Below are 16,126 nucleotides of genomic sequence, written 5' to 3' on the forward strand. Positions count from 1 at the left end.
CCTGACCCACAGGAATGGTGGAACTGTACGTAACGGCGAGGCACTAAGTGTGTGGAAAATTCACATAAATGGCCAAACAATATGTCCCATCCCACACTCTCCCCTACAGCTGTGACCTTGACATTCCTCCCATCAATAGGGAGAGTCTAATTCCCATCACCTTGAGTCCGGATGGGCTTGTGACTCCTTTGATAGAGGACACTGGATTTTCAAGACTGGGTCATAAAAAGCGATGCATCCACCTTGTCACTGGATCACTTGCACTGGAGCCCTGAGCTGCCACGCTAGAAATCTGACTATGCTGAGGCCACCACGTTGTGAGGCAGCCCAGGCTCTAGGCACATGAGAGAACAACGCTTCCTGTGAGCCCAGCCTCCGGCCATTGAGTCATTCCCAAGCTCTCTAGTCTTTCCAGCTGAGGTTCTGGGCATCAAGGAGCAGAGAAAAGCCATCCCCACTGTGCCCTAACCAAATTCCTGACCCGCTGAATCCATGAAGGTAATAAAATGGTTGTTGTTTTACATTACTAAGTTTGGGGACAGTTTGCTACATGGTAATAGTAATCAGAAATCAGGCCAAACCCGAAATCCATGGGGTGGGAAAGTAAACTCCACCTACTCCAGTGTGAAGTACTGCAAATTCACATGGCAAAGGGCATACATGTATAATTTTCAAATTGCAAGGGTCTGAAGGATTGGGAGCAACACCATGATCTATCATACAGCCTTATATCTGGTTATGTTAAGGATTCAGCTGAGGCCCAGAGAAGGTTCGTGCTTTGTTCATAATCACACAGCATTGGTGTCAGGGCTTCAGAATCAGCCCTGGTGAGCATCTAGGACTGTCCGTATCTATGTGTTTGCCACACCCCGAGCTGTAACTGGTTGAATAAACTTGACCTGAGAATGACCTTCCCAGTGAAAGAGGAACCCAATGAACGTAGACCCTGAATGATTTCCTTAGCTTTTAAAAGCCCCGGGCTGGTACCTGTTGTAAATGGTTGTGCAGTATCGATATTTATTGAATTTTGCACCCTGTGAGTCTGTTTTGTGGCTGCACATCCATGATGGGTCACCATTTTTTTTTAAAGATTATAAATGTAACATGCAAAAATCATATTTGTTACACTTATACATATTTATATCATACACTTGCAGTATATAGAGGCACTCAGAGTATATATTATTTATAAGCATTGCTGCGTCTCAGGTTTGTTAGAAAGGCTCAGAGTGAGAGTGTGTTTGTAAAGTGCTCCAGGGTCCTCTGGGATGAGGGCAGCTATGTAAGTGTAAGTCATTATCATTAAACTAAACTGCCTTCCTCCGATTACTGACAGCACCGAAGAGGTTCTCCCGCCTCCCCGGCCCCTGCGCACGGTCTGGTAATGCTGGGGTAATATAAAGATAATATTACTGTAATAAGTGCTTTGCAGCATTTACGCCTTTATTAGCAGCAGCCATATTGTAAGGAGGGGAGAGGCCCCCAGAAGTTCGCCAAAGGGTTGGTGCGGAAGGCAGAACACTTAGAAGGGCAAGGAAAATTCTGGGTCCAGATTAAGTGCAGGGCAGTGTAGCATGAGGTAAAATTGTCGCCCCTCATCCCCTCCCCCAGAGCCCATTTTTAATTTCACTTGATCCTCAAATATGCTATTGAGTCCAGCTGAGTTGGGTATTGGGTAGTAATTGATATGGGGGGGGAGCTTCTGGAATTCTAGCCCCTGGGACACCCTATTGCATTTTAAGTAACCTCCGAACACAAGGGAGGCCCCAAATTGACAGTAGAAACCCCCACTTTGATTGGGGTGTAATGGAAAAGGCCACAAAGCCATGGACTTCCCAGAATGAAGTTAAGCTGCATGGCTGAATGGCTTCACTGGTTGTCCCCACGTAACCTATGACAGAGCATAAAAATCAGAAGGAGCTTCTGAATAGTTCTTATATTTTACAAAGGGTCCCTTTCCTCTTAGAGTTGCATGTATGTTACACTTGCTACAGGTTGCATAGATCTTCTGGCCATATACTTGGAATGTGGAGAAATGTGTTATTTCTAGATCTTATATCTCAGGGCATTGGGAAATCTAAGAGTTACATCTACCCTCTCGTTTGACCCTTCTAACATCTCTGTGAAGCCAGTCTTATCTATCATCCCCATTTTATAGATATGAAAACTGAGGCCCAGAAGGGTTGAGAAAGTGGACCAAGGTGTCATGTCAGGAAGAGTCAGACCTGGAATTCAGGCCTTTTGACCTGAGGTTAGCAGTCCATTCCTTCCAGCTGTCCTGTCGGGAGGATGTGTACAGCATAAAGGGATCTACCTTCCATAGTTTTACTTTGGAGGTGACAAAATCAGAAGGGAGAGGGTCAATGTACTGGTTATGTATTGCTGCATAACAAACCACCACAAACTTAATGGGGTAACACAGCAGCAGCCATTTTATCATTACGTCTCATGGTTCTGGGGTGACTGGGCTCAGCAAGACAGTCTCAAGCTGCTGCAGTCAAATGGCTGGAGGTGGAGACGTCACACGTCTGGTGCTTGGGAAGACTCCAACAGCTGGGGGCTGGCACAGCTGGGCTCCTGGGCTCTCCACCTGGTTCCTCCAGCATGGCTACTCTGGGGACACAGAGATTTCTTACATGGCTGTTCAGGGCTCTCAAGGTGGCTGTTCTGTGAGAGACAGGTGGAAGGTGTATGGCCTTTTACCGTCTAGCCTTGGACATCACACAGCATTACTCTTGGCTACTCTTTGTTAGATGTGAGTCCTGAAAGCTAGCCCAGATTCAAGGGGAGGGGGCGAGCTCCACCTTATCATGGGGGGACTGTCAAAGAATTTGGAGGCCTGTTTTAAAACCACCATCACTCTGTTCGGACCACTACTCCTTGAGGCTCCTTTCAGGACTCCAAGCAGAATGCAGGCAGTGGTTAACCACTCCCTCCCAACCCTTCCTCCCACCTACCTCCAAAGTGGCCAGACTGCCCTTGGCCCCAGTGTGATCTGGTGAGGTGATCTGGGCACTGTCTGCTCCCATACTGATGATGCCAACAGGCACAGCCAGGCCAGGCTCCCGGGGTGACCCATGTCGCAGTTAAGGAACCACAGCAACCTATCATCAAAAGCCCCAGTAAGAGGGTCTCAGCGGGAGCTGCTCGCAGGTGTGGCAGCCCCAGCGACAGCCCCTGGGCCAGAGCTGCTGAGAAGGTGTGTTTGCCTTTTGGCTGAGATGCTTTAAAACCCTAGTGACTTGGTTTCATTTTGAACCTGACAGATAAAAGGCCGACTTTGACTGAGAATATTAACTTTCTGGCTCCTGCCCAAGAAAGCTGAACAGATGAGGAAATAATATAAAATAAAAGGCGTCTGCAAACACTGATTGTCGGCTGCTTTCCATAAAATACGCCCACTGTTATGGGTAACACTCCCCGAGTCTTTCATTTCTTGGCCCCCTCCCTCTTTTTCGCTCCTGGTACCCAAGGAACTGCCTTCTCTTATTTAGAAAAAAAAAAAAAGACAGACAGAAAGAGGAAAGGGTGTGTGTGCTAAAAACAGCACCTAGTTCCTCTACTGGAGATGCCAAGCAGGTGCACCCACAGGCTAGAGCTTCTTCTGGCTCCCTGATGAGGATTGTGGGAGTTACCTGGGCCCGCCCCACATGAACCTGACTTCAGAGACCCAGGAAGAAGGCTATTCCTCAGGGCCAGCCCCTCCCTGGTCCCCTGCTTGCAGCTGCTTTCAGAGGAGCAACTTCTAGCTGTGGCATCTCCTCTAGGCAGTGCGGAGGGCCTGAAAAGGTCTCCAGCAGCCGCTGGTGGACTGCCCCTGACCAGCCCTTTGAGGCTGTGGGGAAGGGGGGCGGGGATGCTGAGAGCAGAGGCTTAGGGAAGTGTTCTGCTTGACACCTCTCCTGTCCCCACTCCATGGCTGCTGCTGCCTCTGTGGCTGCCCCTTAACTGGAAACATGAGGCCTGGAGTAGGACGGACCACACTTACCGTGCTTTGACCTGCAACTTAAGAAAACAGGATGATGCGTGTATTAGTTTACTTGGGCTGCTGTAACCAAGTACCCCATACCGGGGGGCTTAAACCACAGAAATGCACGGTCTCACTGTTCCAGAGATGGGAAGTCTGAGATCAAGCTGTTCCTTCTGAGGGAAGGATCTGTTCCAGGCCTTTCTCCTTGGTTTGGTGATGGTGGTCTTCTCCCTGTGTCCTCATGTGGTCCTCCGTCTGTGTCATCTATGTCCAAACTTAACTTTTCTTTAAAAAGTCAGTCATATTGGATTAAAGTCCACCTTAATGACCTCATTTTATCTTAATCACCTCCGTAAAGACCCTGTCTCCAAATACAGTCACATTCTTATCTCCTGGGGGGCTAGGGCTTTAGCATATGAACTTGGTGGGGGGATGTAATTCAGCCCATAACAACTCTGTCGCTTAAAAAGAAAAATCACAATAGCTGTTGACCCTCAGTGGTGTTTCAGAGCAATAGCCTGGGCCCAGCACACTGTTAATGGACACCTCACACTGTTTGTCACCTCGCTTTGGCCTGTCATTGTGCCCTGCTGCCTCTGCTGTTGGTTGGGCTTCCCTGCCTGGATCAGTGGAGGTCCAGAGCTTGCAGGCAGACAGTCAAGGGGCTACCTGCGAAACAGAATGCACCACCACCCCGGCCACCACACAGCAGGCCTTGTTCACAAGGGAAGGCCTCTGGGCTGTCTAGAAAGATCAGATCAGTAAGGACAGCAAGAACTGGAAGGTGGCTCTCAGCTCAGAGCAGCTCCCATGCATGGTGGGAGCAGCTACCAGAAACTGAAACTCCACCACCAACTAAATCTGGGATACTGGGTGCATCACCATGGTTCTCCACACCTTATATTTTTTAATGTATAAAGTGAAGAAGAGGAAATCTATCCATTTGTGATTTGCAACCCCATTGAAGGGGTCCAGCCTACCAAAGTCTGCTGAGCTCATGATGTCCAGCCATCCAGTGGGTCACCTGAGATGGGTGGTTCTTCTTCTGCTGACCTCAGGGGAAAATGTCGGACATTCCCACGAAGCCATGACAGTGACCATCTGCTCGCCTCCCCCATTATAGGCACAGACTCCTGAGTCTTGGGCATCCAGGGACTCGAAGCAGTTATGAGACCTCTGAGTCAACCTTCAAGTGAATAAAATGTAGGGAAAATATAATCGCTCCATGAGCAGTGCTTCTCGAACTTTGGTTTTTTACTGCAACAGTAAGAAATTCTCCTCACAACCCCTAACACACACACATACACACACTCACACATACTCCACAACCTGTACCTTCAAATTATGTCCAGAACTGACCACTTTTCCCCCCTCCACTGCTTCCACTTTGGTCCAGGCCACCATGGTCTGTCACCTGGCTTCTCTGAGCAGCCTCCTGCCTGGTCTCCTGGCTTCATCCTTTCCCTCACCTTCAGTCATTTCTCAATCTGGGAGTGAGAATGAGTCTATTAAAAGGGTAAGTCAGATTATGTCACTTCTTGGCTCAAAACCCTCTCACGGCACACCTCAGGGGAAAGTCCAAGTCCTTCCAGGGGCCGACCAGGTCCCCTGTGACCTCTGGCCTCACCTCTTCTTCCCATCGCTCCCCATACTCCAGCCACACTGACCTCCTCATCCCTCAAACATGCCAGTGCCTTCCTGTTTCCTCTGCCAAGGACACTTTTCATCAATGTGTTGCCTGCTGCTGAAAAGGCTAGGGGCAGTGGGAAGGGTCTACAGCTCTCTATCCTGGAGCCAAGGGGATAGTTAGCATCCCTACATTGCAGGGCCCCTGTGCCCACCTCTGCCCTGCCCACAGAATGCCAAAAAGGGCCAGTACCCACTCTTTGCAACTTCATTAAAAATCAGTTGACCATGAGTTTATTTCTAGATGCTTCATTCTGTTCTATTGATCTCTGTGTTCTATCCCTTTGCCGATATCACACGGTCTTGTGCTACTGCACATTGTAGCTATCGAGTGAGGCTGAAAATTGAGTAGTATGAAATCTTTATTCTTTTTTACATTTGTTTTAGCTCTTCTACTTCCTTTGTTTTTCTGTACAAGTTTTAGAATCAGCCTGTTTGTATGTATAAAAATCTTGCTGGGGTTTTGATTGGTGTAGCATTAAATCTATAAATCATTTCGGTGAGAGTTAGCATATTTATTATGTTGAACTTTAACAATCCATAACCATGGTCTATCTTTCCATTTCTCCAGTTCTTTTATTTGTTTGGAATAATTATAAATTCTATTGTTCCTTAAAAATTTAGTTTACAATTTTACATTGCTAGTGCATAGAATTATAGTTTATTCTTCTATGTTGATCTATATCTGCACCCTTGCTAAACTTTTTAGTTCTAGGAGGTTTTGTTTTGTTTTGCAGATTCCTTGGGATTTTCTATGTAGGCAATCATGTTACCTGCAACTAGGGACAGTTTTATTTCTTCCTTTTCAATACATATGCCTTTATTTATTTTTCTTGCCTTATTGCACTGCTTAATCCACTGGTGTTGAATTGGAGGGATAATTGTGGACATCTTTGCCTTGTTCCTGAGCATAGGGAGAAAGCATTTCATTTTTCAACATTAAGTATGATGTTAAGTGCAAGGATTTTGTCGATGCCTCTTTATCAGGTTGAAGAAGAGCCCTTCTATCTCTTGTTTGCTGAGAGTTTTTTTTTAAAATCATGAATAGATACTGAGTTTTATCAAGTACCTTTTCCTACATCAATCAGTAGGATCTTGTGGTTTTTCTTCTTTAGACCATCAATACTATGAATTGCATTTATCTGTTTTTGAATATTGTGGTTCTGAGCTAAATCCCACTTGCTTGTACTATGGGTTTATATATTGATGGATTCAATTTGATAATATTTCATTGAGGATTTTTTGTGTCTATGTTCATGAGAGATATTAGTGTGCAGTTTTCTGTTTTTCTATTCTTTGACTTTGGTATCAGGGTAATGTTGGCCACACAAAATGAGTTGGAAAGTGTTCCATGTTCTGCTGTTCTCTGGAAGATAGTTCATAGAATTGGATGTTATTTCTTCTTTAAATGTTTGGTAGAATTTACCATCTGATCCTAGAGATTTCTTTTTTGGAAGGCTTTTAAAGACAACTTTAATTTCTTTAAAATTATAGTTATAGTCAATGGACTATTCGGGTTATCTATTTCGTCTTGGGTGAGTTTTGCTAATTTGTGATTCACAAGGAATCGATTGGTCCATTTTATCTAAGTTATCAAATTGATATGCATAGAGTGGTTCATATTATTCCCTTATTATCTTTTTTAATGTTTGCAGGGGCTGTAGTTATATTCCCTCTTTCCTCCCTAATACTAGAAATTTGTGTTTTCTCTCTCTATTTTTGTCAATTTTGCTAGAGATTTATCAATTGTAATGATCTTTTCAAAGAAATAGTTTGAGGTTTGATTGGATTTATCTATTGCTTATTTGTTTTCAATTTCATTGACTTCTGCTCTTTATTATTTCCTTCCTTCTGCTTGATCTGGATTTATTTTGTTCTTTTTCTGATTTCTTAAGATGGAAGCTGTTGGTTATTTGAGAACTTCTCTTTTCTAGTGTAAGCATTTAATACTATAAATTTCCCTCTAAGCACTGCTATAGATACATCACACAAATTTCAATATGTTGCATTTTTATTTTCATGCAGTTCAAAATACATTTAAATTTCCTGTGATATTTCCTCTTTGATCCAAAGATTATTTAGAAGTATGCTGTTAACTTTCCCAGTGTTTGGTGCTTTTCCTGTTAGCTTTCTTTGCTGATTTTTAGCTTAATTGCATTATGGTCTGAGAGCACACTTTGTATAATTTCAATTCTTTTAAATTTGTTAAGATTTACAGTATACTGTCTATCTTGGTGAATGTTTCATGTTCATTTGAAAAAAAACTTTGTATCCTCCTGTGGTTGGATGGAATGTTCTATAAATGTTGATTAGATCCTTTTGTTTGACATCATTGCTTAATCTATATACTTGCTGGTTTTCTGCCTACCAGTTCTATCTATTGAGACAAATGTTGAAAAGTTTCTAACTATAATTGTGGATTTGTCTATTTCTCTTTTCAATTTTGTCAGTTTTTGCTTCATGTAGTAGAAACTCTTTTGTTAGGTGCATGCGCATTCAGTGCTGTTCTGTCTTCTTGGTGAATTGATCCTTTTATTGTTATGTAATGTTCCTTTTGATCCTTGATAATTTTCTCTACTCTGAAATCTCTTTTGTCTGTTATTAATAGAGCCACTCCAGCTTTCTTTTGATTAATATTTGCATGGTACATCTTTTTCCTCTTTTCACTTTTAACCTACCAGTATCATTGTGTTTGAAATGAGTTTCTTGTAGACATTGTATAATTGGGTCATGTTTTTCTTTTATTAATAAATTCTGACCATCTTTCTTTTAATTGATATTTTTTAACCATTTATATTAATGTAATTGTGGATATGTTTTGATGAACTCTATCATTTTATTATTTGGTTCCTATTTGTTCCCTCTGGTTTTTGTTCTTCTGTTTGCCCTTTCTTGCTTAATTTTGGGTTACTTGAACATTTTCTAAGTAAAGCTTTTATTTTAGAGAACTTTTAGATTAACAGAAAATTTGCCACGATAATATAGAGAGTTCTTACATATTCCTCACTCAGTTTCCTCTAATGTTAACAGCTTACATTAATATGATATGTTTGTCAAAATCAAGAAACCAAAAATTGGCACATTATTTTCAATTAAACTCCAGGATTTATTTGGATTTCACCAATTTTTCTAGTCATACCATTTTTCCATTCTGAGATTCATTCCAGAATATCACATTGCATCAAGTTATAGTGTTATTTGAACATTTTTTGTATTCAGTTTTAATTTATCTATTGTGATTTTGACTTTATCTCATATAGTTATTTTAGTAGTTGCTCTAGATATTATAAAATATATACTTAATTTTTCAACATCAATTTAGAATCAATATTCTGCCACTTGAGTTGGAATGTACAAAATCTACTACTGTTTAAAGTCTTTTATCTTCCCTCTGTGTGTTGTATCCATCTTATAGATTACATTTATGTATATTAAAGCCCCAGAAGATAATGTTATCATTTTTACTTTCAATTGTTAAACATATTTTAAATATGTCAAAATAGAAGAATAAGCTATTATATTTACTCAGATGTTGACCATTTCTGTTGCTCTTTCTTTATTTCTGATATTCCAACTTTTTTTCTGTTATTATTTCCCTTTTGTTTGAAGAACTTCCTTTAGCAGTTCTTTGAGAGCTCTGCAGGTTACAAATTCTCTTAATTTTCTGTCACCTGAGAATCTTTATTTCACCTTCATTTGTTCCTGAAGTGTACTTTTGCTCAATTTAGAATAGTATTGACAGGTATTTTTTTTAGCACTTTTTAAAAATATCATGCCACTTCCTTTGGCCTCCATCATTTCTGCGAGCTCTCTGTAGTCATTTAAATTGTCCCCCTATAGGTAATGCCTTGGTTTTCTCAGGTGGCTTTCAAGAGTTTTTCTTCACTTTTAGTTTTCACCAGTTTATGATGTCTCTAGTCATGCATTTCTTTGGGTTTGTTTTATTTTGGGTTTACTCAGCTTCTTGAATACATAGGTTTATGTCCTTTGCCAAACTTGGGAAGCTTTCAACCATTATATCTTCAAATATTGTCTCAGTGTTGCACTCTTTCTCCTCTCCTCTGGGTCTCTGATGACATAAATGCTAGACCACAGCTTCCTGAATCTCTATTCATTTTTTCCCAGTATTTTTATGCCTGTTATTCAGATTAGATCGTTTCCATTGATCTATCTTTACATTCACAGGCTTTTTGCCCAGCCTCTACTATATTCCGTTCTAAGCACAGCAGCCAGAGTGATCCATTTAAAACCTAAGTTAGAGCAATTCCCTCCTCTGCTTGGAACCCTCCATCTCACTCAGAGTCAAAACCCTTGCAATGTCCTTACAAACTCCAAGTCTTCCAATGGCCTACAGGAACCTACACAATCTGGCCCTTACTACCTCCCTAGTTTCGTCTCATAGTTCTTGCCCACACCCTGCTCATTTGGTTCTGGCCACATTGGCCTCTTTGCTTTTTCTCTAATACTCCAGCATGCTCCTGCTTCCTAGCCTTTGCACTAGCTGGTCTTGTTCCCTGGGACTGTCTTTTGGGCTAGTCACAGAGCTAGCTCCCTCACCTCTAAAAGTCTTCGCTCAGCTGTCCTCTCTTCAATGAGATCTTTCATGACCATCTTGTCTAAAATTGCAGCCCCTCTTTTGCCATTTTCTGCTTAATTTTTCTCTTACCATATTATCTAACATAATATATAATTTATTCATTAATCCTCTAGAATGTGAGCTCCATGGGGGCAGGATTTTTTGTCCTGTTTCCTCCTGTGTCCATGGCCTGACACATGGTAGATACTTGATAAATATATGTTGAAAGAATAAATTAAAATATCCCCAGGGTCTGCTTCAGCCATAGCCTGTAGAAGACAGAAGTTTTAGCTTCTTATTGTGTATTTGAGTATGGACATCGAAAAGTTCCTGAGTATTTACAAGAGCAGATTGGATGTCATTGATGGTGTAGGAGCTTCTAAAAGAAATCATTGGTTTGACACCTGCTGTTACTGCCTCCTCCTAGAACTGAGTACCAGAAATGCCAAAAGTGTGAGGTTCTGCACAGATTGACTCTTTGCAAGGTGTTGGAAACAGGTACTGAATTGGAAACCGAGAGCTTTATACTTGGATTGATTCACAGGTTTCAGCTTTTCAACTTCCCAAGCACTGCTGCTGCTGCTAGTTTCTGAAATATCTCCTGAACCACCAGCGCAGCTCTTGCGGGTGTGTGCACACGCTCACACAGGCACACACGTGCTCCCCTGCACCAGGTGCTGCCCCGACATAGCCCGTTCCCCATCCCAGCTTAAGTCTGAGGTGCTCAGATGACTGTTCGAAGAGGCTTTTGCCAGGACAGAATTTCCCAAGCTCCCTGGTTCCCGAGGGAATGAGGTGTGTCTGATGGTGTCCACAGTTCCCTCCCACATCTGTCAGCGCAGTAATATATGGCAGATAATAGGATTTCACTGCATTGTGGTGGTTTAAACAGGCATGACAAGATGGTGATTTCAAACCTGTGTAAGTTGTAGACACCTAAGCGATTGTGGCTTCTCCTCCATCTTGCTGGAAGACAAGGTTAAGCAGCCTGGTGATTCTTCAGGTTGACACCTGACCCTCAGCCCCTCCTTCCCCTCCACAGAGCGAGATTGGTCTTGTACCCTCTTCTGGACCCCCTCTCTTTCCACCATGGCCCTGCGTCTGCAGGAATCCATCCCCCAAAGGCTACCAAGTTCTGTGAAGGAAGTTGTCTGCTGGTTAACACAGAATGGTTATTTGAGTTGCTTTGTTTCTTGTGTGTCTGTGTTAAATTTGAGTTACAGACACTCTTGTCGGATTAGAACCTGAGGAAAATGAGAGCCCTTTTCCAGTGAAATACAGCTAGGCTCCCAACTGCGTACTGTTTTATGGGTCCCAGAGACTCCAGAAAGCACAGGGCAAGAACACCACGTCTGCTGTGTCAGTGACTTATTTTTTTAAGTCAACTTTGCAGATGTGTAATTCACGTGCAAAACGCACCCATTTTGAGTGTACAGTTTGATGAGTTTGACAAATGCATGCACCTATGTAAACACTACCCCATTAAGATAAAGAGAATTTCCATCTCCCTGGAAAATTTCCTGTGCTCCTTTCCAATCAAAACATCCTCCAACCAAGGTAACCACTATTCTGACCTCTATCACCATAGATGTGTTTTGTCTGTTCCAGAACTTTATGTAAATGGAATCACACAGTGTGTGTTTTATATCTGGCTCCTTTCACTCACCATGTGTTTGAGATTCGTGTTGTTGCATGTATCTATAGTTTATTCCTTTTCATTGTTGTAATATATATATATATGAATTATATATATATATATATAAAACACACTGATTTATCTGTTCACCTCTTGATGGTCATTTGGGTTATTTCCAGGTCTGAGGTGTTGCAAATAAAGCTGCTCTGAACATTCATGGACAAGTTTCTGGATATATGATTTCTTTTCTCTTGGGTAAATACCCAGGAATGGAATAATAGGCATATATTTAACTCTTTAAGAAACTGTTCAACTTTTCCAAAGGTTTTTTTTTTAACCATTTTGCATTCCCAGGGTAGAAGAGTTGCTTTTTGCATGTCGAAAGAAGATTCCAGGGACAAGGCAGCGTTCTCAAGGCAGTGTAGTCACAAAGGAGACCTCAGTGGACCCCCGGGGAGCAGTGGCTCTGGGGCAGCCCTGCAGAGTCGTTCTGAAGAATTGAGGCAAGATGGTGAGTCTTTATGCCTCTGCAGAAGCCTGTCATTGAATATGGAAGGGGACATGACTTTGATGGCAGTTTCTGGAGGGCATTAAATGTTATACCCCTTAAATATATACAATTTTCATTTAAAAAATTTATGTGTGAACTCTCTGCTGCCTATACTCCCAGCAGCTGGGGGAATGAGTGCCTCAATCATGAAAGATCACCTGGGCAGCACACCACAACATCCATTACACCTCTCCATGCCTCAGTTTCCTCACCTATAAAATGGGGATACTGATAGGGTCTACCTCATTGGATTAAAAATGAGGATTAAAAGACTTAATATACACAAAGTCCTTTAAACAGTGGCTGGTGCATATTATTCCTGGTCCTAGTATTTTAGAAAACATTTGATAAATCCCTCATAATCAAATAAATAGATAGATGAAGGAGCTCCCTCAACTCTATCCAGAATAAAAGACAAATGTCGTGTTTGCCCATTTGAGGAAAAAAACCCACTAGACAGGTGACAAAACATTTGGCTGGAAAGCAGAGACTTCAGCAGATTTGAAACCTTGGGACTCGTGCTCAAGAAATTGAAATCTCCCTTTCAAAACCCTAGCTGAACCTGAGGGTCTGGCATTCCCCGAGCAGGCATTGCCAAGGTCCTTTACCCTCAGTGTGCTGAGCTGTAGTATGGGGATCTGACAGCTGAAGACAGCTTGGCAGGGTGCAGGAAGGCAGACATTTAATGTGCTTTGACAATACAAAGGGTTATATAAACGACCCAGTTTCTGTAATTTTGCTGTAACTGTCATGGGAATTGCTATAGACAGCTACGGAGAAGGCCCTGTTTATGCACTTAAACTTTAAAAGCTTTAACCACTAAACACACAGTCTTTTTCTCTTCCCCTCCACTTCTCACAATCCTGCATTTCAATTGTATTGGAGCTAGGGTACCCGGAGAGGGGATGGCAGTTGAAATAATGGGTTGCCTTCATCTGCCCAGATCCCGGACCAGAGCCCCACTTTCTGACTCCTGGGCCACTTGCCTGCTCCTGGCTAGCCTCCTTGGGGAGATCACCTTACCTGCTCCCAGCAACAAGATGCAGAGAGAAGGGGGAGGGATGGCAGGAAGCGAAATGCACTCGCTCTGAGCTCACGGCTTTTGCCCGGTTTAAATCTGGTTCCCGTCCCAGTGTTCAAAGCACGTTGCCGTTTGATTCTTGCCATCTCATCTTAGAAGACTTTTCCCAAGGTGGGGGTGGGGATAGTTCTAAAGCCAGAGATGCAGGAGGCGGAGGGTTTATACAGGCAGATACCACAGGCTTCCAAGCTAAGTGCCTTAGCAGGGAAAGCTCCTGGCTGCTGCTGACATTTCTCAGACAGGAGATCAATAAGTGGGCAGAACTTGAAAAGCAAATCGGGCTTCCACCTGCCCTAGGGAACCCTCAGCAACTGTCATGGCAGAGGAGGCATCCCAGAGGAGGCCGGGAGAGACAGGGGGACTCAGATCGCCTTGATAAAGGTGAGATGGGGGCCAGGGAAATCAGGACTAGCCAAGGAGATGAAAGGAGAAATGCTGTGATCCCCCCGCCCCACCCTTCCTTCACAGTTCTTGCTGAGTATGTTAAGAACCCTGACTTCTGCCTCCCAGGTAAAACCAGACACTTGGAGATGGGTTGGCAGCTGATGTGGCTTTTCCAGCCCAAATGAGCCTGACCCGAGCATGGAAAACGGCCCCAGCCGAGAGACCCTGTATCTGTGGTTGGGTCCCTCCAAATTCTCTGCCGCACTAGCACTCACGAAGATCTCTCTATGCTCCACTCAGGTCTGCAAAGGAATTTTCTATAGCGGACTAGAGTTTTCTTATAAGCCGAACATGCCTTTGCATGCGTGTGTGTGTCCATGGGAGGGCACATGCACACATGTGGAAGTGGGCTACAGAACCAGAAGTGAGTATTAAACTTGGCTCCCATCTGGTAAGCCTGGTCCACTCCAATCAGTTAAACAATCTCTTTTGGAAATTCAGTCTCCTTTGCTTTAAATAGTTATTCTTTCCATTTTGCTCTCCCTCTCTTGATCCTCTCCAAGATGGCACCTGGGTATGGGGAGGGTGTATGCCACGTCCTTATGCTTATGGGGGTCAGGATCCATTCAGTGCCACTGCCACTCTCTGGATCTTTCATGTCTCCACAGCAATAGACTTTCACAAGGCTGACAACGATAGTTAGTGATCATGCAGTATCCTTTCCCAGGGCCTTGTGATCCTCCCTGCCGACCCGGGCCCTCCTCAGCCCTGGCTGCTACTGAAGACCCCCTGAGGCATGGCCATGACCCCTGTTTAGTCTCTGGTTCAGGTAGCCCAGCCAGGACTCTTGACTCTAGGATCTTTTTCACTCCACGGTGAACTCTTTCGCAAGTGTCTTACCAACATCTGTGTCCTCCTAGAGGCCTGTAGGCATCTCTGGGATCTCTTGCATGCCAAATATTGCCCAGGATGACGCAGCAGTGCTAACTCAGACTTGCTCTTGGCTTAACCACTACCTGCCCTAGGTGATTGCAGGGATACCATGCTAGGTTGGCTCCTCCCGGAGTCCCAGACAGAGTGGATGACTTCTGTTCTTAGCTTTTGCCTTCACTCCCATCAGACAATTCTCCACTCTGAAACTTTTGTCCAGAGAGGGCCAGAAGGAGCCGATTTTCCTCTCTGTCTGGGACTCCACCCCACGTCACATTCTTTGTCTTCCTGACCCACACTTCCGCATGGTTTAGCCATAATGGCAAAGGCTGGACAGAGAAATGGCTTCCTTCTTAGTCTGGGTCCTCTTTAAAGGAGAGCATAACACAAAGTCCCGGTTGTAGGTAGTTTATTTAAGAGGTGATCCCAGCGACTAGGAGTGAATAAAAGGAGAAAGTGATTTAGGGAAAAAAGAAACAAGAATATAACAGAGGGCAGCAGGAGCTGGTTTCACAGGAAGTGTAGAGAATGCCTTGCAGAATTGTCCACTGGAAGGACAGGAGGCTGAGACATTTAGCCACTAGCTGCCATCTGACCCTGGTTGAGGATTGCCCTGGGAATGCTAACTCCATCCGACTTATGCAGTGTAAACACACACACATAGACCAGGCAAACTCCCGCATGGGTGGAGAAGGCCCAGGGGCAGAAAGAAGACGAATACTCTCAGCTTAAAGTGAATCTACCCACTGCAGCTGTGGCTGAAATTGGATGTGGGCCAAGGGGATGATGAGGGTCAAAATGAGGGGGGAATTTTTTTAGAACATATTACTTATTATAGTAACCTTAAAGATCTTCCCATCTAATCTCCTTGTTTTAAAGGGGGAGAACCAAGGCCCTAAGAAGTTGTGGTGTACCCAAGGTCAAAATAGTTGAATGCTGAGCCAAAAGTAGAACTTGGGTGCCAGAGACCCATGTAGAGCTCTGTGTGATGTATCACACAGATCCATTTAACCAATGATGATATATTTATTGACTGCATGTGGTGTTTATAGCATTGCAAAGTGTAAGACAAAATTCCTCTTTTCAAGAAATTTGTAACCTAGGTGATGAGGGAAGTTTGGTCTTTGGTCATCATATGTGCTTGTTAGAAAGGAGACCGGCTCATGTACCCTATTCAATCCAACAGAGCTCCAGAAACATAAGAAGAGACAAAAGGGGCCCAAAAAGTACAGTGTACCTGTGGTAAATATGCATTCAGCAAACTTTGAGTATTAATTTAGCTAAGGTGTGGAACCTCAAGAAAGCCCCCCACA

The 16,126-nt window shown here is 43.5% G+C and overlaps 1 long non-coding RNA gene across 1 annotated transcript in view; it reads left to right on the forward strand.

Moving 5' to 3' along the window:
• Nucleotides 1-16,126, forward strand: part of LOC123615184 (uncharacterized) — a 309,115-nt gene that overhangs the window by 100,410 nt on the left and 192,579 nt on the right. Inside the window, exon 4 of the long non-coding RNA XR_012504665.1 lies at nt 12,223-12,379. This is a non-coding gene — a long non-coding RNA (uncharacterized LOC123615184). The remainder of the gene's footprint in view (nt 1-12,222; nt 12,380-16,126) is intronic.

This window comes from Camelus bactrianus, chromosome X, assembly GCF_048773025.1.
Source record: "Camelus bactrianus isolate YW-2024 breed Bactrian camel chromosome X, ASM4877302v1, whole genome shotgun sequence".
In the NCBI taxonomy this organism is placed as follows: Eukaryota; Metazoa; Chordata; class Mammalia; order Artiodactyla; family Camelidae; genus Camelus; species Camelus bactrianus.